Raw genomic sequence first — 25,177 nt, 5'->3', positions numbered from 1 at the left:
TACTTTTACTTAGATGGAATCCTAATATTTCTCTTTTTGTGTCTGGCTTATTTTACTTAGTATAATGTTTATATTGTACTAAGTATAAAGTATATAAGTATAAAATTTGCCCTTAGCTTAATTGATATATAATTGACATAAAGATTCAGTGTTTAATATTTTGAGGAACAGCCATGCTGTATGTTTGTCACAGTGCTGTATGTTTCTCTTTATTTCTTTTCATCAATAAAGATACACCATTTTACATTCTCATTGTGCAAGGGTTCCACTTTATACACATCCTCACCAACACTTGTTATTTTCTGTTTTTTTTTTTTTTAACTTAAAATTATTTTTGTTACGGTAAAATACAATGTAAAATTCATCACGTGTACTTTTTAAGTGTACCTTTTAGTCATGTTAATAAGTAAATTTACATGGTTGTACAGCCAGTCCTCAGAACTCTTTTCATCTGTAGAATTAAAACTATATCCATTAAATAATAATTCCCTATTTCCCCCTCCTAGTTCCTGGTAACCACTCCTCTAGTTTCTGTTTCTATGAATTTGAGTACTCTGGATACCTCATAAGTGGCATTATATGGTATATTTCTTTTTTGTGACTGGCTTCTTTCATTTAGTATAATGTTCTTAAAGGTTCACCTTTGTTGTAGTATGTATCAGAATTTCCTTCATTTTTAAGGCTGAATAGTATGTATGTGTAGAGTATATTTTGTTGAGCCATTCATCGTTTGATGGACACTTAGGGTTGCTTCTACCTTTTGGCTACTATGAATAATGCTGCCATGAACATGAGTGGACAGATGTCTTCAAGTCCCTGCTTTTAGTTCTTTCACACCCCAAAATGGTATTGCTGATCATACAGTAATTTTATTCGAAATTTTTTGTGGAACCACCATACTGTTTTCCATAGAGACTGCACCATTTTACATAGTCAGTGCACAGGGGTTCCATTTTCTCCACCTCTTTGCCAAGACATTATCATTATTATTATATGATAATAGCTATCCTAATGGATGTGAGATGATAAAGTGGTTTTGTGATTCCTAATGATTAATGATATTTAACATCTTTCCATATGGTTTTTGGTCATTTGCTTATCTTAGGAGAAAAGTCTGTTCAAGTCCTTTTCCATCTAAAAATTGGATTGTTTATGGTTTTTGTTGTTGAATTGTAAGAGTTCTTTATTTTGGATATTAGTCTCTTACCAGATAGGAGTTGCAAATATTTTTTTCCATTCCCTATGTTGCCTTTTCGTGCTGTTGATTGTGTAATTTGATACACAGGTTTTTTTGTTTTGTTTTGTTTTTGTTTTTATTTGATAATAGCCACTCTAACAGTTGTGAGGTGGTACATCACCGTGCTTTTGATTTAATGATCTAATGATGATGAACATCTTTTCAAGTACTTCTTGGCCACTAGCATATCTTTTTTGGGAAAGCTTGAGGTTTGAACAAGTGTTTTTGTACCTGTTTCCATTTATACTGTATTAGATTTTGATCTTGACATTAATCAAATATGAGGTACTGGGCCTCAGTACTGGGTCATTTTACTTTTTGTGGGTCCATAGAAGACAATAAAGATACATGTCTTGATTACAAACCAAGTCTTCTAGCACTGTGGTTCTGCAGGTAACATCAGCTGAATCAAGGAATGTGACAGGGAATTGTAAAGAGCAAGAGCTGAGGAGACCTTTAGGAAAGATGTGTGGAAAACAAAAAGAACAGTGCGGACTAAACAAAAAGAACTATTGGGAACAATAATAGTTCTTTTAGGACTAATCAAGAGCAAAGTAAATGGGATGGAATATCAGACTCAGAAGAAGCTTTATAAATGATGGCTACAGAGATTTATCTAGAAAATAGAGAAATAGTAGAACCAGGGTCAGCATTGCCTGAGTATGTGAGGGAAATTAAAAATTAAATATGGATACGTTTTCAAAGTTTTTTGCAAAAGCTTAGAGTTAGATAGAATGAGACTCAAAGTAGTCAATCATTTGGCTCTAGAGAAACCAGAGAGAAGGGATAGTAGTCTAGAGTGAGAAGTAAGTCTATCATCCAGAGCGAATATAGCAAGTTTTAGAAGTCTCATGGACTGAAAAATACAGTGGGAGCATCTTTGGAAGAAATTTTGCAATTTTGAATTGAGTAATCTAAATAAACTTTTAACTTTCTTTAATTGTATTGTTATTCCTGAAATTTCCTCATGCTACCTACTTGAATAACTTGAACTATTTGAATCAACTTGGAACAAATTATATTTAGCAGTATTTAGGACAAAAAAGTACTGTATCTAATGGGAAAATTCCTATTCTCTTAGGTGGTGAAAAATTATTCTGAGATTTCACCATACCCGAGACAGGGAATATACCGCAGGTGTTCTGGAGTATGTATAGCTGGGTTTCATACCCAGCCTATTTACTACTTTATGTAAATCATCACCAACCAAGAGAACATAATGCAACTTTTTAAATATTGTTTTTGAGACAAACTGATAAAATTAAGTTACATTGAGACATAAATACTTAAAAAATATTTCATAAGTGGAGTGGTATAAACTGAAAATATATGGTCTTAAGAGTCAAAGGCTCTCTGGCTCTCTTCTTTGGTTTTATTTTTATTTTTATTATTTATTTATGTAATAAACATTTTGTTTATCAGAGAGCGTGTGAGTGAGCAGCAGGCAATGGGAGAGGGAGAAGTCGGCTGCTGGTTGAGCAGGAAGCTGGATATGGCGCTGGATCCCAGGACTTGGGATCATGACTTCAGCCAAAGGCAGATGCTTAACTACCTGAGCCACCCAGGCACCCCTATTTATTTTTTTTTAAGTAGGCTCCACGCCCAGCATTGGAGCTCAACATCGGACTTGAACTCATGACTCTAAGATCAAGACCCACGCTGAGATCAAGAGTCAGATGCTTAACAGACTGAGCCACCCAGGTGCCCGACTGCTTTGATTTTAAATACCACAGTAATGCTGGGCAAGTGACCCAATTTTCTCTTCTCACTAGAGCTGCATTATCTGTAAAATAAAGCAGTGTCACATCTGATTCTGTGATGCCGTTTTGTTTTATTATTATTATTGGTTTTTTAAGCTACCTTAGAAACAAATACATTATTTGTAACCTTATTTCTAGGAGAGAGTGAGTTTTAAGTTCTGTACAACCGACTCACTTATGTGAGTCATCACTGGTGAACTTGCATTATTTGGCGAGATCAAATTGAGATTCTACAAATTCCTTCAATATTGTGTCTTAATTTTTAAATGAAGGTAATGTAAACCTTTGGCTGTTTCTCCTTATTAGTTAATACCTTTCTCTACTCCAGTGTCAGCCTGCTGTAGCCAGGATTGTGTCGAAGGATCCTTAGGCAGTCCCGTTGCGTTCCTCGTGGCGCCTGAACGGACCCTTCTACGTGGCCTGTCGTTTTCCACACAGAGCTAGTCCTTGGGAGGGTCCGGGTATTGGACAGAGCTGGGAATACTACCAGGAAATGGGAAATTTTTTCCTAAGACATTGTTAAACTATACAGGAGGGAGAAATAGTGTCAGAAAGCTATTAGTGTCAGAAAACAGGTGCCAGATAAATGCTCTTTCTTTTGCCAGGATCCCAGAATGAAGAAGGTATGAGTACTTCGAAGGGTCAAATTATTTTTTTCCTAATGAAAAAGGAAGAAAGACTCAGGGACCGGTCAGTTTTCAATTTAGTGACCTAGTGACTTTGAGCTCTGGATTTTGGTTTGCAGAGAGGGCACCCTGCTCTGAACATTTTTTAACAGCTGCATTTTCCAGTCATCTGTGAGGTTTTTTTCTTCTTCTGACTCCTTTTGCCTAGTTTTAAGGAACTGAGGACTATACCCTGCTTAAAATGTCAACCCCTTTGACACTACACTTATTTTTTTCCTCTTTTGAATTCTTGAATCCTGTTCTCTCAACTCCCCTTAAAAAGAAAACTCAGTTAAAAGAAAAAAAAAAAATCTCCCTTGCTGCAGCCCCCCCCCTCCATTTGTACTTAAACAACTGTAGCAAGCTTTTTCCTAAAAACTGTAATTTATGAAGGGCTTGTTTTCTAAGTTGGTGTGCGAGTACATTAGTAGAGTACATTTGGCTTCTGGTTACCTGCATTCTGACTGTCCTGAATGTGGCCTTTGTGACGCTAACTTCTAGTCTGATGTATATGCCCTTGTAATAGTAGAGTAGGTGAGAGGAAAAAAAATTAGACTTTCTGGTTTAACTGTAATTATGGGATGTAAATTGTGCAGTGCTACGTCTCTCATGTTCTCAAAGTAGGTGATCAGAGATGATAGAGGTACATATATACCTACTTAAGATTTGCCTGCATGGGATTTCCTCAGTAATTTAGAATAATTTTAGAGCAGAAGTTGGCATAGTATTTCTGTCAAGAGCCAGATAATAAATATTTTAGGTGACTACTCAAGTCTGCTTGTTTGCTCTGCCATAGACAAATGAATGGACAATATCATTTTACTTACGCTAGACACTGAAATTTGAAGTTCGTATGATTTTTACATTCTTCTCCCTCCCCAACAATTAAAAATATAAAAACTATTCTTAGCTTGTGGGTTGTACAAAATGCAGGTTGGATTTGGCCTATTGGGACATCATTTTTAGTAGAATGATGATAAGTTTGTTTCAGTTGTTGTCCTCTACTATTTAAGGAATTAATTGTAGAATTTGTATCGTATGAAACTAGCTTTCAGATCTAAGAAGCCTGTTATCAGCAAATTATCTACCCATCTTAAGCCTTAGTTTTCTTATATATAAAATAGGAATAATGTTAGTATTATAAAGTTACAGCTCTTTACTACAAACAACAATGCACTCTGGCTATTGTAAGTAGAATAGGGAATTATTAAAGAATATTAGGTAGCTCCCAGAGTCATTGGGGAGTGCTAGCGATACAGACTTGAGTCCGAGCTTCTGGGAACATTTCTAAAGCCATACAGCAGAACTAGAGTTGAGAAAGTCATTGATGCTGAGCAGTAAATGCTAGATACTCACTTTGATTACAGATGCTATTACTATTGGCTCTGGGGCTTTTTCAGTGATAAGAGCCCTTATTTTGTAACCAATCAGAAATGGTTGGTTTGCTGCTGCCACCATCAAAAACCAAATGTGTCTGCTGCTTTGGTCCTGAACAAAAAAGGAAGCTCTACTCGTTGCTTACTTCCAAGTCAGAGTTTCTTGAAAGTTTGGAATTTAGAAATAGAATAATATACTAGGTCTCTTTGGGAATTTCAAATTCTAATTTTTACATTAGAAATGGTATTAGTGGGATCCCTGGGTGGCTCAGCGGTTTAGCTCCTGCCTTCCGCCCAGGGCGTGATTCTGGAGACCCGGGATCAAGTCCCACATCAGGCTCTCTGCATGGAGCCTGCTTTTCCCTCTGCCTCTCTCTCTCTCTCTCTCTCTCTCTCACTCTCTCTCATGAATAAATAAATAAAATTAAAAAAAAAGAAATGGTATTAGTAAATTAGAAACTAACTCATTAGGTGGTAGATTCTAAAACGTAGAAATATCCACAAATTAAAAGTCTGTTTAAACTTTTACTAGTGATGAATCTGACGGATGTCCATGATGGTGGGCACTTAACTGTCCCCCATTAGCACATACACTTCCATTTGTACTTAAGCAACTGTAGCAAGCTTATTCCTAAAAACTATAATTTATGAAGGGCTTGTTTTCTAAGTTGGTGTGCGAGTTGTTTATTTAGAGCCTAAAACCTCTTCTTCCCCTCAAAACAAGAAGATTATAAATAATGGACTTATTTCCAGTGTAGCCAATATAAGGTTGTTTACAAAAGCCAGTGTCTATTTCATGGGGACATAAGTTCCTTCATGATGGAAAGATCCTGAGGGTTATCTGCTTGCTGCTACCAGGTGGCTGTTTGTCCACTGTGAAATAAAGTACTCCTTGGTGTGGAGGTGAGAGGGACCCCGAGTTACTGCTTATAATAGATTGTACTTTTCAAAAATACTTGCTTCCCTTCTTTAATGGGCTTGTCTCTGCAGAGTTCCCACCTGTGAGGGGAGAAGGCTTAGCCATGGGACCCGCTTTGGTTAATGGAAGATGAGAAGTGATATACGTTATGTCTAAGCGGAGCTTTAGGGGCCACTTTGTGAGTTGGTTTTTGTTTATTTTCCTCTGCAAGAAAAACAGGTGCCAGATAAATGCTCTTTCTTTTGCCAGGATCCCAGAATGAAGAAGGTATCTGTAGCCAACCCAAAGCCAAAGTAGAACAGTAGTTCTCAAAGTGCTATTGAACCCAAGACCTGTTAAGGGTTAAAACTTTTAATAATAATACTTAGGTGCCTTTTCTTCTGTGTTGACCATGAATTATGGTTAAGTGACAGTGGGGGGAAACTGCAGGTGCCTTAGATAAATCAGCACAGTTGCTTCAAACTGTATTCTTTACCACCACATTTTTATAGTAAACAAAAGAGTTTTACTGTCTTTGATGAAGTGGCAAAAGTTACCAAAAAAAAAAAAAAAAAAAAAAAATTCTGGATCCTGAGTTAGTATTTTTTCTTTTTTTTTTTTTACAAGTCTTTGTGATGAAACAGGAAATGTACAAGAAGCACTTCTGTGTGCTGAAGTATGATGGTTGTCACGAGAAAAGTACTTGTGCAATTATTTGAGTTATGGACTGAACTAACCTCTGATGGAGTATCATTTTCACTTGAAAAAGTGATTCACTAATATTATTCTAACATGAGCATTTGACAGATGTTTTTTCACGTGAACAAGTAAGCCTTTTACATTGAGGGAAAGAACCAGCAGTATTTGTTGCCAGTGATAAAATCTGAAATTTCAAGTGAAAATTAGAATTTTAGAAAATTATCAGGTAATGTAAGCTTGACAGCTCCCAGGTATTTAGGCTTTTTCTGATGAGCTTGGTAATGATAGTAGTGAATGTAATTTTAAAAAGTTTTTGGGACTGTAAACTGAAATGCCAGCATTTGGGAGATCTGCCCAACTCAGTGGACCAATGTTTATGATTGATGAATGATGTTACAGAATTAACGCTTGAGTAAAAAATCCATTCATAAAGCCAAACCACTGGATTTTAATGTAACAAATATGAAAAGTTCATTGATAGGGTTTAATATTCAACACTTTAGTGAATTTTCAAGACCCTGTCACTTGTTGAGTTTTGGTATAGAATCAAATAATTTTCCTAACTATTTGAAAAAGCCATGAAATGTTCTTTCCTTTCTCAACTGCATTTCTGTGTGAGAGTGAAGTTGGATTTTCTTCATAATAATTCAGTCAGAATGACACATTATAGCTGATTAAATGCAGAACCAACCCAGGTAGGATGATCCAGTATCTTCTGTTAAGGCAGAACTTAGATTTGTAAAACTTGTACTTAGAATTTTATTACTTTGTTCTTTTGGAAAATGAAGTTAATTTTAAAATAAAAAAAGGTACATTAAGATGTAATTGGTTTATTATTTTAAAAATGAATTAATAAACATACACATTTTAACAATTCTTCATTTCAATTTCTACTCTAGTATATGTACCTATTATTCATATAAACCAAAGTTTTTTTGAGATCCTCAATTTTTAAGAGTTTAAAGGGATTCTAAGCCAAGAGGTTTAAGAACTACTGTTGTAAAAGGATTAAGATCTTTAGGGATTGTTTGTTACATCTTAACCTAGAGAAGGGGATAGCACATTGACAGTAAGCTGAGTCCGTCCCTTTGGGAAATACAGGTTGGTACAATTTGTTGACTCTGTTTTGTTATGATTTTTTTTTGTGTGTGAGGTCATTTGATTAGGCATCAAGGTTGCTGGGGAAAGATTGTGACTGACTCCCAAAAAATAGATTATCCTGTTTTGCATGATCCTACATGATAAGGGAAGTCTCTTACAACTGGGACTTTTGGTGAGCCTTCACTTGGGACAAATATTTTCACACTTGGTCAGGCCATCCATGCATATTTCTCTTCCTTAAATTATTCTGCATACCTGTTTCAGGTAAAGACCTGACCTGGGAAGCTAGCCAAGTCCGTACTCTCCATTTAGGAATTGGTATGAATCTCACTGTATTTCCCTTTCTCGATAATGTAGACTATCCCTTACCCAGTGGGAGGATTTCTTTTTTTTAACTTAAGACCTCCTTCAGATGCGGCAGGGTTATGTCTGAAAGAGTCCATTTCTGGGTGATGGCCAGCATGTAATGCAGAGTCCTGTGTCATGCAGGCCCATCGTTTTTTTCTCTCTCAATCAGCTAATCATAGAGAATCTCCTATGTAGGGGATAGGCCTTGTTTGAGGAAGAAATAGCAGTGCATGAGGAGTAGGCACCCTGAGGCTGTGAGCCATCTGCTCGTGCTTCCCAAGCATCCCAGGTCTTGTTCTGTACATACTACAGCCACTGGGTGATGGAGTATCTCTGTCACGTCAGCTTTGACTTTGTGGATCAGATGATGATAATTATCGGTGGCAGCTCAGGTTCCATAGTTCCTTGTGGTTAGCTGATCATTCTCTACCAGTATAAAAAGTACAAGGATTATTTTCAAAAGACAATCTTGGTTTGATGCAGAAGGTATAGTTTTGCCCTAGAAACTCTTAGAGGTTTCTGCTCCAATTTTCCTAAAGAGATTTGCTGATGGCTCCTCTTGGCGCTGATCGGTTGAACTTTGAGCACCATTGCAATCAGAGTTCATTTTGGTCACATGGCTTAGCAACTTGTACCCGTATCCTAGATTGGCTGGAGAGCTTCTCTTTTCCTCTGGGCCATACTTCAAACTGCTGGATTTCCGGTCACTCGGTAAATAGATGTGCATGTATATTGGTATATGTTGTTTCCAAAGAGGCCCACAGAGTTTTCTGCTTCTTTCTTTGTTGAAGAAAATACAGGGTTTTCATTTTGGAGGGCAAGTCACACTGGACTTGCCGCACTCCATTGGTTCCTAGAACTAAGTAGTGATGGCAGGACCCTGTTTTTTCTTGGGACCTGGACCTTTTTATTGGTCTTTTGGCATATGTGTCTTATTAAGGCATCTAGAGGACTGCTGTTTCCTCCTCACAAGGTCTTACTGACTTGATGTTATCAGTGTAGTGGACCAGTGTGATGTGCAGTGATGTGGTGAAGTAAGCTCGTAGAGAGCTAGAGACCTGACGAGCTTGAGGCAGTAGAGTGAATATGTACTGCTGTCCCACCCAAATGAAAGCAAATTGCTTCTGAGGTTCTGTCTGTAGAAATAGAGAAACCATTTGTCAGAACTATCGCTGCATTTCAGGTACAGTGCTAGAGATCACATTTGGATTACCAGCTGTGCTTGTAGTCATTAAGTTTAGAATACAATTATTGTGTGTTTGGCATTAGCCAAACAGTTGTATTACCTGCATATCTGCCAGAGGTTGGAACTCTTGCATCCTTTGATTCTTTGATCATTCCCCCAGGAGTGCAGTACTTTGGAGGGAGTGCTCCAGGGGTTCATATATGAACCCCACGTTTCTGTCATGGCATCACTGTGGGTTTTTGTCAGTTGGTAGCCGGCTGGGACTGTCCTTTTCAGTTATACAGTCAGCACCTGGAAGAAATGACCTAAGATGAGGGGATTGATCCACTCTCCGTAAGTGGGCTTAGGCCAAAACTTGATAATCTTTGATAAACTGTAATCCCTTATTCTGACGCATGCATCATCACAGTGATGCTAAGAGGTCCTTAAGGGGTTAGTTCTAAGAGTTAGATCTTATAGTCTCAAAAAGGTCAGGGTATTTCCCTTTCCCAAGTGCATGGTTAGTTACCCTGATAAGTGACTGTTTTCTTTTGTGGAAAGCCAAGAGGAAAAGAAGAGTATTTGTGTTTGGAGGGTACTTTGCCTTACCTTCATTCTAGAGGTTCTGGGTCTAATAACTTGGAGAGGCTGTGGTTTTCTGTTTCGTGGCTCATGTCCTGTCCCCTCTGTCAGCCCCAGTGTGCCAAACCTAGACTTGTTTATTTGTGCCGGTTGGGGATCAGCAGACTTGTTTAGTGGGTGCCCACATGTGAAATGTTTTAGGGTTTGTGTGCTATAGTCTCTGAAAAAACTGCCCAGCCCAGCCATTGTAGTGCTAAAGCAGCTGTAGATAATACATACATAAATGGGCATGTCTGTGTTTCCATAAAACTCTATTTTAAAATACACACTGGGTTATATTTAGACTGCAGGTTGTAATTTGTCTACTGCTAGTACAGATCTTACAGGATTATGATGGGATGTCCTAATGTTACGATTTTAGGGACTTTCCACAATTCTTGCAGACAAACCAGTTTGATAACCACTAGGTTCCTGTTTCTCTAATCTTCTTTGGTACCACTTGTTATATATAATTAAGCAGTGAACAACTATTGGACTATGCATTTTGGTCATGATAGCTCTGGAGCAAGGGTTGGCAAGCGATAGCCTATAGGCTAGAGATGGCCTGCACTTGTTTTTGTTGATCCACAAGCTAAAAATGTTTCAGATTTTTGATTGGAAAAAAATAGGGTAATAATATCCTGTAAGTGAAAATTATATGAAATTCAAATTTTCCTATCTTGGAGCACAGCCGCACCAGCTTGTTTACATATAATTTATGGCTGCGCTCACTTCACAGGGACAGAGTAGGGTAGTTGACACAGACCTGTGGCCTTAAAATAATGTCCTATCTGGCCCTTTATAGAAAAAACATTTGCTGATCCCTGCTCTAAGGTTGGAGAAAAATTCTTTTGTTTCACACTCAGTAACTGCCTTGTTCTCTGTCAGGGCCTTGACTCGACAATTTACACTGTGAATATGTCGCTTTCTGGGTTTGAACTCTCCAGTTAGAAGCAAGTCCTCCTCCCCTGTCCTTGTGTATCCACCTCATGTGTTTCATAGCTTTCCACTGCTGGAAGGTCTCCACTTGGTCCCCGATGCCTTGTTTTAAAGGCACTTTATTACATATGACTGCAGTTGGTAATGTAATTTTGCCATAGTCTGAATAAGCTGTCAGAGGCCCCTCTTATGTAATTGTTTCCTTCTTGTAACCAAACTCAACTAGATAACATTCTCAGATTCCCATTACCTTAAAGATTTGCTCATCACCTCAGTAATTTCAGAATTTAATGATATACATAATATTAGTCAATATTTTTATTCAACTCTTACTGTGTGCATGCACTGAGGTAAGCACTTGTCACACTTAAGTGCTTAGTATAGTGTTTGCAAAACATTAGCTGACATTTATTTTTTCATTTAAAAATAAATAACGCTTCCCCCCCACACTTCAGGTATTACTAAAGAAAAACCAAAAAACTTCATTGGCCATTAAAATTTTAAAAATCACATTAAAATTAAATTGGAATGAGTGACAAATTAATAGTTTTGTTTATAATATTTCTCCTCCTTAAAAAATTTGTAGATAAATTTGTTATTTGCAGTAGTTATGTTTATGAAGTTGTGAACACTGAATTAGCATGTAATGAACCGTTGCTCTTAGGGGAAATGCAAGATTAGGTTCCTGTGAGCCTCTGGTCACATTTTCATCAGCTGATCAATAATAACCTTGTTTTGTGTGCTTTTGCTTAAAGACCTCTTATTTTATATATGTTGTTGATTCATTAACGTTGCCTTCATGGCCAACAGCATTATAACTCCTCCATGAGCAGAGCTCATGTATTACGCATTTTCTCCATAAGGCATGTCACAGCCAGCAACGCTAGACAAAACTTCAGCACTATGCTTGGTCCTGAAAAAACAGTAAGTAGTAAAATCACCAGCAAAAAGCACAAAATACAGAAGTTTGGCACTAAATGTACCACACAAAGGACATTTGTTTATAGAATGAGGACTGAAACCAGAAAGCAGAATGCCGTGTTATTTGCTGGGTATGTGCACAATAAGCAACTCCAGTTTTTTTGCTGTTCTGTACAAGTCTGAAGATTGCATAGGCACCATAAGTATTAGCTTTGCGGTTACATATAAATTTTAGCAAGTAGGCAGATTTCACAAATATGAAATCCATGAATAATGAGGATTGACACTATCTTCCCAGATGCCACAAGTTTTCATTTTATCTTTTATTTATATTTTAATTTTTTCACCTTTTAAGGTTAGTTTTGAATTGTATTAAAATACGCATAACCTAAGAGTTTAGTCGTATGTATGTGGTTGTACAAGTATTCTCCAGAACTCTTTATGTTTGTACTCATTAAACAGTTTGCTTCCCTCCCTCCATTTCCTGGCAGCTACTCTCTACTTCCTGTGAACCTGAGTGCACTAGATACCTCATAGAAGGGGCATTATAGGATTTGTGTGACTGGCTTCATTGACTTCGCATTATACACAGGGTTTATCTGTGTTGGAGCACGTGTCACTTTCCTCTTTAAGGCTGAATAATACTCCATTTTATGCGTAGACCCCATTTTGTTTATCCAGGTATCCTTTGGACGCTTGGGTTGCTTCCACCATTGGGCTATTGTGAATAATGCTGCTGTGAACATAAATACCCCTCTGAGACCCTGTCTTTTTTTTTTTTTTTTTCCAACAGTGGTTTATCTTTTCTATGTTATTCATATGTGTGTTATATATGTATATATATTGCAAAAACAAATGTACTAAGTAAGTAGAAAAGCAAACAAGTAAAAGTTGTCAGTTTGGGTGCCTGGGTGACTCAGTTGGTTAAGCACCCAGCTCTCGATATCCGCTCAGCTCATGAGGTCAGGGTTGTGAGACGAGCCTGGGCCAGACTCAGGCTGAGTGTGGAGCTTGAGATGCTCCCTCTTCCTCTCTGCCTCCCCTGCACTCACTGTCCCTCCGTCTCAAAAAAAAAAAAAAAAAAAAAAAGTCAGTTTGACCTCATCCCATTCACCAGAGACAGCATTATTTGTAGTTTGGTATGTATTCTCTCCTATGTACACAGTTCAAGTGTATGTGTAACATATGTAAAAATATTTAATATGACTCCTGTGCATTTACAGTTCAGTAGAGTTTAGTAGTAGTTGGGGTCATATGCATACCGTTCTGTATATTGTGGATATTTCACATAAATATATCTGTATCTTAAGTACTATCTAGTATTCTAATTTCTTTTGTACCATATTTTTTAGAAATCAGGTTTTAAATTTAAAAGTAATGCATACGTGTGTTAGAAAAAACTCCAAACAGTACAGAATGGTGTGAAGAAAACTAAGAATATCTTTTCTTCCTTTATTTTCCTTTATTCGCTCTTAGTCTTCCTTCCAGGAGGCAGGTGTTGTTTGCTGTGGTAGCTTTAAATAATGAATTATGCTAAAGATACTTATTTCTTGATATATTAACCAAGAGGCACATCTAATATGAAGGTTTCGAGGGAATTAGTGCATTTACTCTTCCTTATACTTCCTCTTTCCAGCTTTTTAAATATCACTACAGAGTACAGAGTAGATTTTGCAGCTCCTTAGTTTTCTGTCTCCTTTTTTGCTTTAGGATGTTCTAGAAACTGAAAAAGAATTAGTAATTTTTATGATTATTTACTGCATAATGTTTATGAGAATGGAATATAGTGCTGTTATTAAACTTCTATTCCTGGAGAAACTCCCACCGTCAGTGATGAGTATCCTCATTTCTTGTGTAAGGAAAATTTAAATTTCTGAGGGTCTAAAAAGTCTTTATTTTGACTCCTAATGGCAAATCTGACCAGTTAAGAGCAGTGCTTTGCAACCTTTTATGTCGTGATAGGTACATAGAAATTGATACTATTTGAGGGGTGAAGCTGCTCATAGCAGGGTCTCTGGTGACCCACTTATTTGTAGGATACGTGGGGGGAAGCTCTGGGTCATTACAGGAATCTCGTTTCCTGGAACTTGGAGGACACGGCTCTGCTGTCTTTAGCATCCAGTATTTCTGATGAGAAGATGAATGTTAGTTTCTTGTTTCCCTTTGGCACCTTTCTTGGTATTCTGGAATTTTACTAGCATGAGTCCGTTTAGTCATGAGTCTTTTCCATTTATTATTTCATTGTTTTTGTTTTGTTGAATCTTTTCACTTTCTTACTGAATCTTTATCTCTTGGAGAGTTTACTATGTTCCCCTCAACCCACACTCCCTTTTGAAAATTAATTTCCTTCCACCTCTGTTCTCTACTTTTGGATGTTTTGTGTAAGTGGATCTTGGACCTCCTTCTAGATATTCATATCTAATTTTTTTTCTTACAGCTTTTAACTGTTTGTTTGTAGGGGTTTTGTTTTTCCATTTTTGATTTGCTTTGCCTTGGAAGAAGGCAGCTCCCTTCAACCTTATGTTACAAACAACGTGGTGTTTAATCATGCTTCTGTTCTGCTCCTGGATTTCTGTTTATCTTGTTCCTCTTTCATACTGTCCGGTTTCTCCCCGTGTTTAGTGGATCCTGGTTGGCGTTCGCAGTTGCAGGGTGTCTGCTGCAGTATCGCTCATCTCCACCAGGCCTCTATCTTGAAATGGTGGTTTTGGTGTGGTAGGTTCTGTGAAGTTAGATTCGGTGTGGGTGGACCAGCCGCCTGGGCCCCCTTCCAGGCAGGGGGTGCGAGGTGTCCCCGCAGGTGGGGAGCGGGGAGCGCTCTCATCTATTTCACTTGGCTGCTGTTAGGAAGTTAATCCCGTTCTTCCCCTCCCCCTCTTATTTCCTTCTGGGTGTTAGAGGCGCGGTGGGCCCACTGTGTGCCTGGCTGCGCTCGCCACGCCACCGGACTAGCCCAGGAAGAAGGGCCTCCCTCCTAGAGAGCAGGCCTTTGCTTGATCCTAAAGGCAAGAGCTGCCACCACCATGTCCCTGATGGCGAGTCAGAGGAGGAGGGGGTGCTGTCCTGGGTCAGGTGGCACCCTCAGCACCCTGACGAAGCACCCCCGTGGTTTCCTCCTCCCTGTGGTCGTGACCAGTTTGATTAGAACTTGGAACTTCTCTGGCATGTCCTTGAAAAGATTGAGGTGTGTTCTGTATGTGATTTCCTCTGCTTTTTCCCCTCTGTTAATCCAGTCTTTCCTACTACGTTCTATCTGCCTAGATTTCTTAAAAATTTATGATTGTTCAGCGACATGTTTTCTTGTTTTGCCACGGTGCTATCATTTCATTTTAATTTCAGTCTTTTTCCTGCCATTTCATGGGGACCTTGGGAAGGAGGAGAGAGAGAGAAATTTATTTAGTCTGCTACCTTGAGCTATAAATGACTAATTTGTGAGTGATTTTAAAAGGTGGATAAATACTCAAATACATCTTTCTTGTGCCTTAGCAGGAATATTAACTCGTCTCCCCCCCGCCCCCAGTAACCAAGAACATTTTACTCTCCAGTCCATGCTTACAGCTCACTGCTGTTTCCTGGGCTGGGCCTGGGGCTTCGTGTAGAAGAAGGCACGCTCAACCATAGCGACATCGCTGGTCATCACCTTCTGAATGTTGGTTTTTGTTTGCTTTTTTTTTTTTTTTTTTTTTTTTTTTTATAAATATAAGGTTGTATGTGTGACTGAAGCCATCTTTTTTAAAGAGACAACATATATTGGATAATATTTATTCAATCACTCATGAAAATGGTCAGAAAACTGATAAAATTGGGTTGTTACCTCTAGTGAAACAGCAAAGCAGAGAAACATTTTTGAAAATGATTTAGTAAAAGCCTGGGGGAAGAGAGGGAAAGAACAGCTAACTCAATTTTGTTCTTATCATCTTATATGGATGCGTAGTTCAGTTTTTAGCATAAACTTTGCCGGAGGGGAAGAAACATGGTACCTATGTCCCAGATACCTTTTCACTTACCGACTCGTAAACCTTGATGGTTTTTTTGTTTTGTTTTTGTAACATCTTGAGGATATTAGGTGAAGGGTTTTACTGCCTAAATGCTTTTAAACATTAAGCCTTTGATGAAAAATCAAGAAGGTAGGTGAGTGCATACAAGTGTAATGGAGACAGTGCTTATGTGTGTGGCTCTCAGACTTTCTTGGTCTCTGGTCCACAGTTAGACATGCACCTACATTGCTGCCTTGTACGTGCGTGTCTGTGACACTGAAATGAGAGTTTCATGGAACAGTATTTGCCTTTCATGTGGTATACTGATTTTATCTATTTCAGTAGCACAAAGGGTATGCTCTGCTAACTTTATTTCATGATCCACTAATAGGTTGTGACCTATGGTTTGAAAACCCCCAATTTAGGTCCTCATCTGTTAGAATAGTGGGAAAATGGAGGGATTTGGATTGAGGAGGCCTGGATAGATCTAAGTTTATAGTTTGGGGTAATTTCCTTCTTGGCGTCTGTTTTTGCAAGTGTAAAATGGGAATAATACTATCTAGTTAGTTCGGTTAATTTTAGTTTAAAAATAAATGCAAAGTGCCTAGCCCTGGTAGGGATAATGTAGATATTTAAAAATCAAAAGATTTTTTTTGGATCATTTTCGTTATTTTTACTATATATGCCACCTGCCATGTTGTAAGGCACTGGGATTCAAACGTAGGGAGGTAGGTTAACATTTTATCAATAAAGAGACACGTAAACATAACTGCTTCACTGGTGAGAAGGATGTTAGTAGAGTACATCAGAGGCATAGTGACCTAATGGAGGAAATTGGAGTTGGGCAAGTACAGGTATGCTTTTATTTTTAAAGTTTCAAGGAACAGGGTCCCTCAAATTACCTCTAGCTAAATGGAGTTTTACATTAAGGATACATAAGGGACATAAGAAAAAACAGGATTTAAAGCTGCAGAGATAGGTGTTTCAGAGAAGGGTAGTACCGTTTTGATCATAACGAATTGTTTTCGTTTTCTGACTTCATGGATAATTGGCACATCTTCTAGAATATAATAGAATTCTCTTGTGTTTCCTCCAGTAGTGGCAGGACTAGGTCTCCAAGTCAAGGCCGGTGTTCATCATTATAACTCCGTTCCCTCTCTCACCAGGTCAGAGTCTGCTCTTTGATTTCTGCTGGAGAGTCTGCTGACCTCTGTCGAACTCGTGGGTTTCTTGACTCCTGGAGTTTTGGTTGTAAGCATCAGTAGACTCTAGATACTGAAACTAAAAAAAAAGGAGAGGCGTGGTGGTTTACCGAAGCGAAGAAAAAATGAACAAGAGATCTAGGACATAGGAATCGGTGAGCTGACTTGGAAGTGGTTAGTAATCAGTTCAAATTATTTTCCTTTATGGTTCTTCTCTTTACATTCAGATACCTGGGAAGGAGGGAGTGTGATTTGCCTAGCTTGAGCTAGGTTTCCATCCTGTGGCCAGGGGAGGAGAGGACGTTGTGCTGTACGTTCCAGCCCAGCCTGTGGTGGAAGCTGTGTGGCTCCTCTAAGGCCCAGTTAGAGGTCTGCTCCAGAAGGGAGCCGGGTCCCGGCACCAAACCAACAGACGCCCAGGACAGTGCAGCTCACTGGGTGTGGAGTTTGTGGGGGGCTGTACGCATTTTATTCCAACTCCAGAAAGAGTGTGTCTGGTCCTTCATCATTATCCTGCGTAGAGTGTGTCAGTGGACACACGTCTGGTTTAAGAAGCGAGCAGAACTTTGGACCAGTATGTGACCAGGGCTTACGGCTTACAGTATTTTGAAATTATGTGATAGGAGAAGAGGGAGATAATAAGGATAGTGCCATCCTGGGGATCTCAGATTCATTTAAGCTGTGAAATTATATGACCATATTTATGTTTCAGAACGTTTAGAGGCTTTATAAAGGTTGGAGTTGGGACAGATGGCTCTGTGAGCAGATAGAGGCAGCAAGGCTGGTAGGAAAGCTGTTGAATTAGTTGAAATCCAGATTTTTAAGGCCCTCTCTGATCTTCCCATGTACCTCTTGGATTTAATTTTCTGCTCTTTGTCCCTTGCTTTCCTCTCTCTAGCCATACTTATCTTTTGATCCAGTCAAACTAGTTCGTGCCTCAGAGCCCGTATGCTTGCTTGGAATACTCTTATCTTTGGTTGGCACTTGCTTGGATTCTTCTCATTTGTACCTCAGCTCATAATGTCCCTTCCTCCTTTCCTGGTTAGCTTTTCTAATCCCTTGCATGTGTATTTTTTCACTGTCAGATTATTCTGTTTTATTTTCTCTATAGCAGTTACATTTTTTTTTTTTTTTTCTAACTTGTTCCACAAACAGTGGCAGGGAGTTATGGTTTGGTTGCTAGTGGAGACTCACAGGACCCCAGAACACAGTGCTGATCGGTCTAATTTATTGCTGAAAAAGGAGACAGTACTGCAAGTGCCTTGAAGTAAGGTTACACGTTCACAACCAAAGGTTGCCTCTTAGCAGTGGACCTGGAGAGGTTAAGTGTGGCTTCCAGGTTGTCTTCCCCCTGTAGGATCGTCTTGGACAGGCTGTCTTTCTCAGACCGGGATCCCTGATGTGTGCAAGAAACACCATGAAACCAGGGAGCCCACAGTGGAGTCTCCCCTGCCGGCCACCTAGGCTTCTGGCAGAGTCTTCTGGGGTCTCAGCAAAACCTGGTGCCTGTCTCCCTGTTAACTGTGAGTGGTGCTGACAAGCCGGTCAGGCAGCCCAAAACTCGTTGGACCCAGGGTTTCAAGGCATCATTATTAATCGGCACGTTTTATGCATCTCCTAGGCGTCCATGTCGTGGAGGTGCCTCTTTTATTTCAGCAGTTTACTCAGGCCAGTTGCAGGCCTGTTGGAATTTACTCCCAAAGTGCTTTTTGCTTATGTGTTTGTTTCTTTCTCTGCCTTTAGAATGCAAATGCCAGCAGAGGAGGAATCTTGTCTGTGTGGGAAGATAACAGTGAATTTTTTAATGTGTGTAATATTTAACAGTGGATATTCAGAATGACCAAAAGTATCTTTTCCATTTAGGGTCTTTTTTTTTTTTTTTTTTCTTTCAACTTTTAGGCTTGAAAGGACGAGGCACTTTATGCAGTGTTGAGGTCAGGATGCAGTGATGTTCCCCTTCTTGTACTCCTTTATCTTTCCTTGACTCCCTTGTAAGGGTCTTTATGATTAGGCAACTAAGGTAGTTTCCCTTTTTTTCTATTTTGCCATATGTCTTTGGGAAAGGCTTGGATATACAAAAAATTCTCTCTGAACTGTCTCCTATAAAAAAAAATTAAGGTATTTTTATAAGGAGGTAAGGCAGTCATAGCTACCTTTTAGGAGTACCTTTTATTCAGCAAACATTTGTAAGTTTTTCTTGTTTTTTGAGAGCGAGAGCACGCGTGCACTTTTGGGGGGTGCAGGGGCTGAGGGCTCCGTGCCCAGTGCGGAGCCTGATGTGGGGTCAGTCTCGTGACCCTGAGATCATGACCTGAGCTGAAATTAAGAGTCAGATACTTACACACTGAGCCACCCAGATTTCCCTACGTTGTTGTTTTTTATATACCTTATATGTGGTCCTTAGGAGGACACCATGAGGGGGACAGTAATGTCCTTATTTTAAAGAAATATAATGTGAGGCTCAGAAGTTAAGCCTCAGGGCTTTACACGCTCAGGGCTGTTCTTAGTAATCATTTGGAATGGGTAGTTGTGCGCCTAGGTCATTAGAGCTCCCAAAGCAGAACTCACCTCTTACCCTGTAGCAGAAACATGGTGGCAAGACCCTTACCGTCAATGCTAGGAGATGACTTTGCAACGTACGGTCGCAATAGAGTTGAGAAAAAAGTCCAGGTTCTGCCCCTAATAGCTTGGTGAGTCCATGTTAACCATAACTTCTGGTGCTTTGTCTTATTTCTCTGTTTCCTTTTGTACTTAGCTATTTAGAACTCTCTTTTCTCCTTTGCTGGATTCATGTCAAGTAGTCAGATGGTTATCTTGAAATGGATGCTCCTGATAGGCCGCATAAGTTGTGTTTTATATTCTCTGAAACATAGTTTTCTGTTGCTCCTGTGCTACTGACCTCACAGTAAGCCTCAGTAATTCAGCTCCTTTTACAGTCTATCTAAATCCCACATATTTTAGCCTTTTAAAATATTTCTAGATTGTCTTCCTCTGAGAGATGGGAAGTATTTTTGTGCATCTAGGTTCTGGTCATGGGTCTCTAATTTTGCTTCCCATTCAGGTAACCATTTTTTGATTCATACTTTTGCACATTTGAATATCTTACAGGGCTCAAAGTTTAAAATGTTACCAAAGTTTATATACACTGAAAACCCCTTCTCACATCTGCCCCTTACCCCTTGGTTCTTCTTCTCCTGGGAGCTTGTTGTCCCCTCTGTTATGTATCCTTCCAGACATGAGGCTGTTACATGCGAGCACATTTGTACTCCCCCCCCTTCTCCCTGCAGCCTAACAGTGTGCTGCGGTGACCGTGGTGACCCGAGGAGTTTGCTCCTGCTCTTTCCAGAGTGAATAATGCTTCCCTATAAGAGGCTTCTGTTGATGGGCGGAACTGCATTTATTCTGCAAGAGTGACTTTGTAGGTTAGTTACTCTGTGTAGATCCTCCGCATGTCAGCAAGCATGTTTTGAGTAATAAATACCTGCAGTGGGGTCTTAGGATCAAAGGCTCTGCTCTGACACTCTGCTGCCACGTTGTGTCCACGGAGGCTGCGGGGAGGCTCCTTGCAGCAGCAGCGTCCAGCGTGACGCCACCAGGTGCGGTAGCACTTGTTTGTTTGCTTGATTTTTGGCACTTTTATCTTTACCAAGCCGGCAGATGAAAAACGCTGTCTTTCTTTCTTTTTAAAGATTTGCTTTTCCTTGTCATATAATAGTTATAATACATACAGAGGCACAAAATATAGCTTGATGAATTTTGCAGATTAAACAGACCCGTGTAACCACTGCCCCAGTCATTACTTCATCCCCAGCCCCCGGAGAGATGACCATTATCCTGACTTAGAGCACAGATTATTCTCATGCTTCCTGGAAATCGTACAGCATACGTCCTTATTTATGGCTTCTTTGCTCACCATCGTATCTTAAGATTCATCAAAGTTATTATCGGAAGTTCCTAGTGAGATCTTAATTTGCACTTCTCTTATGAGGGGAAAATCTTTTCATGTTTCAAGCTTTAAATTTTTATGAGTACCTTTTCATGTTTCAGGCTTTAAAATTCTTATTTTTTGTAAGCTATTTTCCGTATCTATGGGTGGGTGATCATTTTCTTATGGGTCTCCTTGTGTAAAGGAAGTTAATCCATTATGTGGCGGTGGAGTTTGTACCTGTCTTCTAAAGTTTGCCACGGCTTTTGACTTGGTATATGATGGTTACATGAAGATTTTTTAAAATTACATAATTTTTTGATGGCCATTACATTTTTTTCTCCCATTGTTTTCCTCAATAGGCCTACTGTTTTCTGACCATCCAATAACTTTGGTTAAATCCACTTTAATGTCCATGAAGATGCAAGTGTAACGAAGAAATGAAAAATGATAATTGCTGACAGTGAAATTTGAGTCCAATATAAATGGGGTATAAGAAGAAAATATTGTCACTGTTCAAGAGACTCTAGATACGTAGTCAGAGGAACTTAACAAAGCTACAGGCAAATGAGAAAAGTGGTTGTGATGAAAAGGATGATGTTCCAAAGGAAGTGATGCTGGCAAAAAAACTTCACACTAAGGGGACTCTCAGAGACGTTTATGACCTTCAAAAATGCAAGGGCTAAAATAAATATTAGAAGCTGGTCCCAACTCAGAAAGGAGTATGACAGTTCCTCAATGTGTATAAAATAGGAAAGATGGTGCTGTATTAGAAGTTATACCATGAGAAAAGACAAATGTGGTCAAACAACTTGATAAGTTATTTACAAAGAGATAAAGCACTTTAACTCACAGTGGTTCTCATTTGAAAAATTACAGTATACTAATTTTTAAAATATAATTTTATATAATATAATTATATAATATATAATTTTATATAATGTAAAAACATATATTTTATAGTTTTACTGTATCTTTATTTTTTATGTAACAGTTTTTAACTTTTTTTTTTTGGGTATCTTTATTTTATTTTAATTTTTTTTATTTATTTATGATAGTCACAGAGAGAGAGAGAGAGAGAGGCAGAGACACAGGCAGAGGGAGAAGCAGGCTCCATGCACCGGGAGCCTGATGTGGGATTCGACCCCGGGTCTCCAGGATCACGCCCTGGGCCAAAGGCAGGCGCCAAACCACTGCGCCACCCAGGGATCCCATAACGTTTTTGTTTTTGTTTCTTTTTAGAGTTTTTATTCATTTGAGAGCCAGTGAGCTAGAGCACCAGCAGGGGGGAGGGGCAGAGGGAGAGGGAGAAGCAGGCTCCCCGCTGAGCAGAAAGCCCTACTCAGTGCTCCATCCCAGGACCCCGAGATCATGACCTGAGTGAGCCACAGGCAGCTGTTTAACCAGCTGAGCCACCCAGGCACCCCTGTTTTGATCATTTTAAAGGTCACAGAACAGGTCCCACTGATTGAGGTCACTTTGCTTGGTTTCATCTCATCCGATCATTTCTGTGACCACACTAGCATACCAAATGAGGACTGCCAGTATATGTTTAAACAGACAGCCACCCCCTAGCTCCTTAAGTTGACTGGTAAGTTTTGAAAAATGATCTCTTTATTGTCTGTTCTGACCTTGGAGTCCATCATTGATTAAATAGAATTGTAAAAAGGGGTATGTTCTTCATGTACTTAGGACTTGAGTTCTTGGAGCTGCTCTGGATCTCATTTCTTCCCTAAGTTGCCAAATGTGTATCTTAATAGTCTCATGAGCTTTATGAAGAGGACTCTAGAAGGTCATGAGGGACAACAATGATTTTGTGTATTTCTTCGGAACCTATTTATTATATGCTAGGTACTGTGTAAAGGATGTGCAGATAGATTAAAGCTAATATAATGGAGTTGTGTAGAAATATAGAAGAATTAAAGTTCATGGTACTGAAAAATTTAAGACATTTTTTACAGTGTTGCTGAATTCTTTGCTGTATTCTGTGGTAATAGCAATACCACCTTGTTTTCAAGGAAATTGGTGGGAATTGTGTGCAAATTGAGCATTTTTATATGGGTCAGGTGGCAGCATGTCTAATACATGTCATGAAACAGATACTTTAATGGAAGTAATATGTTACAGAAATAATTGTACTTGGGCAGCAGGTCCCATACTGATTGTAATCTGTCTGTGGCAGATTAATGTTTAAAACAAGTAGCCAATTTTTGGATTGTGAACGTGTTTTATGAGCAGAGTAAGTTAATCAACTCAGGACTTGTAAGTTATTATTGGAGCTAGGTTTTGAACCTCCCAATCCAGTGCTTTTATGCCTAAAAAACCTGAACCTAAATTGTTAAATATTATAACTTAACATTATGTATAGTTATTTAGAAAGGATTTGATTTTGACTTCATTTCTCTGTAAAAGCTTGGTTTCTGCATCTTCATTTTCTTTGGGGATGAAATGAAAGTTACTGGTTCTAAATACTTACTGAACACATTTTTATTCAGTATTTTTGGAGAGCCTGTGCTAAGAGCTCTAAAGGATATAAAAATGGTTGTTGGCTACCATGAAACTTTAATAGGTAAGATAAGTCTTGAATACAGAATACACAGAGCTGAACAAATGATACAGTTAAACAATCATCTTTTGGGTGATACTCCTTTGAACTTAAGTTCCTCTAAGGAGTAAGCAGTTATTTCCAGCTAGGAGAATGAGAGCAGGCTTCATGGGTGCACTGTAGCTCATCAAGGGCTTCAAAGATAGCTTATGGGCATGTTAACAGAAGCATTATCAATTGGAGCAGACAATGCTGATTAAGTCCTGAAGATAAGAAAGCTTTTTGATGTGTCTTAATTTTATTACATATCCTGTTTTGATTAATGATTTTTGATAGTTGATTGTTGGATTATTAATATTATCAGTTTTTGTTCTTAAAAGAATGTTGCTTTATGTTTCAGGATTGTGTAGTATAGTAGGTCCCAAAGTGTGATCTCAGGTAGCATCAACATCTTGTACCTGTTAGACACAGATCCTTGGTTCCACCCCACTCCTAGCAGTTGGCACTGAAAGAATAGGGGTAGGACCCAGCGATCTGCTTTAAAAGCCTTACCTTGATTTGAGAGGACCAGGCACGAATAGTCCATTGTTACCTTTTGAAACAAATACACATCAGCTTTATTTGATAGAGTTTACTTTCTTTTTACATATGATCCTTCTCTAGAAGCTATTAATGATTAATCACGCACTTGGTAACTTTGATTAAAAGTCCTTGCTCTCCAACTTATTTTACTTTATTTGATTATAAATTTTTTTTATTAGTTTGAAGGGTAATTTTTTTTATTTGAAAATCTGGAATTTATTTAGGGAGCTATTTTAATTGTCAGTGGTAATTATAAAGAAAATTGCTAGGCTAGCTCCTTGGCACATCAAGTGTACTTGCTGTTTTATTGTCACCTAGAATATAAGATTGAGGGCAGCCCCAGGGCCTTAGAGGTTTAGCGCCGCCTTCAGCCCAGGGCGTGATCCTGGAGATCCAGGATCAAGTCCCACGTCAGGCTCCCTGCATGAAGCCTGCTTCTCCCTCTGCCTGTGTCTGCCTCTCTCGCGCGCTCTCTGTGTCTCTCATGAATAAATACATAAAATTGTAAAAAAAAAAAAAAAAATTATAAGAATGAGGTATTATGGTCATTGGATACATAGGAAGGACACATGTCCTGATACAGTTTTTTATTTTTATGAAATCTTTTAACGACACCTGTTAGTTTTATAGTAATTTGTTTTGAAATTGTAATAATTCATTATTTCTAATTAAAATCTAATAATTGATTTAATCTAATAATTGAGAAATTGCCAGACTTTTCCAAAACAGCTGTATTTTACATTTTGACCAGTAGTATTTGAGGGTTTCAATTTGTCCACATCCTCAACCACCGTTATTATTATTTTTAAAAATTTATTTATTTTAGAGAGGGAGAGGAGGAGCAGAGGAAGAGAGAGAGTCAGACTCCACACTGAGTGTGAAGCCCATCCAGGGGCCGGATCCCACAGCCCTGAGATTGTGACCTGAGCTAAAGTCAAGAGTCAGATGCTTAACCATGAGCCATCGAGGTGCCCCTCAACTACCATCATTACTGTCCTTGGTTTTGGTAGCCTTCCTAGTGATTTTGATTGGCATTTCCCTGATGTCTAGTGATGTTGAAAGTATTTTCATATGTTTACTGGCCATTTGTAGATTGTCTGTGGTGGAATAGCTAGCTATTCAGATACTTGGCCTATTTTAAAATTAGGTTGTTTGCCTTCTTCTTCTTGAATTGTACTATTTCTTTATATATTATAGACACAAGTCCCTTATCATG

At 38.8% G+C, this 25,177-nt stretch overlaps 1 protein-coding gene across 9 annotated transcripts in view; it reads left to right on the top strand.

The window, feature by feature from the left end:
* TBL1XR1 (TBL1X/Y related 1) overlaps window positions 1–25,177 on the top strand; it is a 166,420-nt gene that overhangs the window by 32,348 nt on the left and 108,895 nt on the right. Inside the window, exon 1 of one of the 9 annotated variants that reach the window (XM_077880392.1) lies at window positions 16,874–17,083. The exons of the other annotated variants lie outside the window; for them this stretch is intronic. The gene's annotated coding sequence lies outside the window, so the exon portion shown is untranslated. Of the gene's footprint in view, window positions 1–16,873; window positions 17,084–25,177 lie in introns of those variants that run through there. 9 annotated transcript variants of the gene reach the window in all.

This window comes from Canis aureus, chromosome 31, assembly GCF_053574225.1.
Source record: "Canis aureus isolate CA01 chromosome 31, VMU_Caureus_v.1.0, whole genome shotgun sequence".
Lineage (NCBI taxonomy): Eukaryota > Metazoa > Chordata > Mammalia > Carnivora > Canidae > Canis > Canis aureus.
This window is presented reverse-complemented; position numbering and strand designations above follow the sequence as displayed.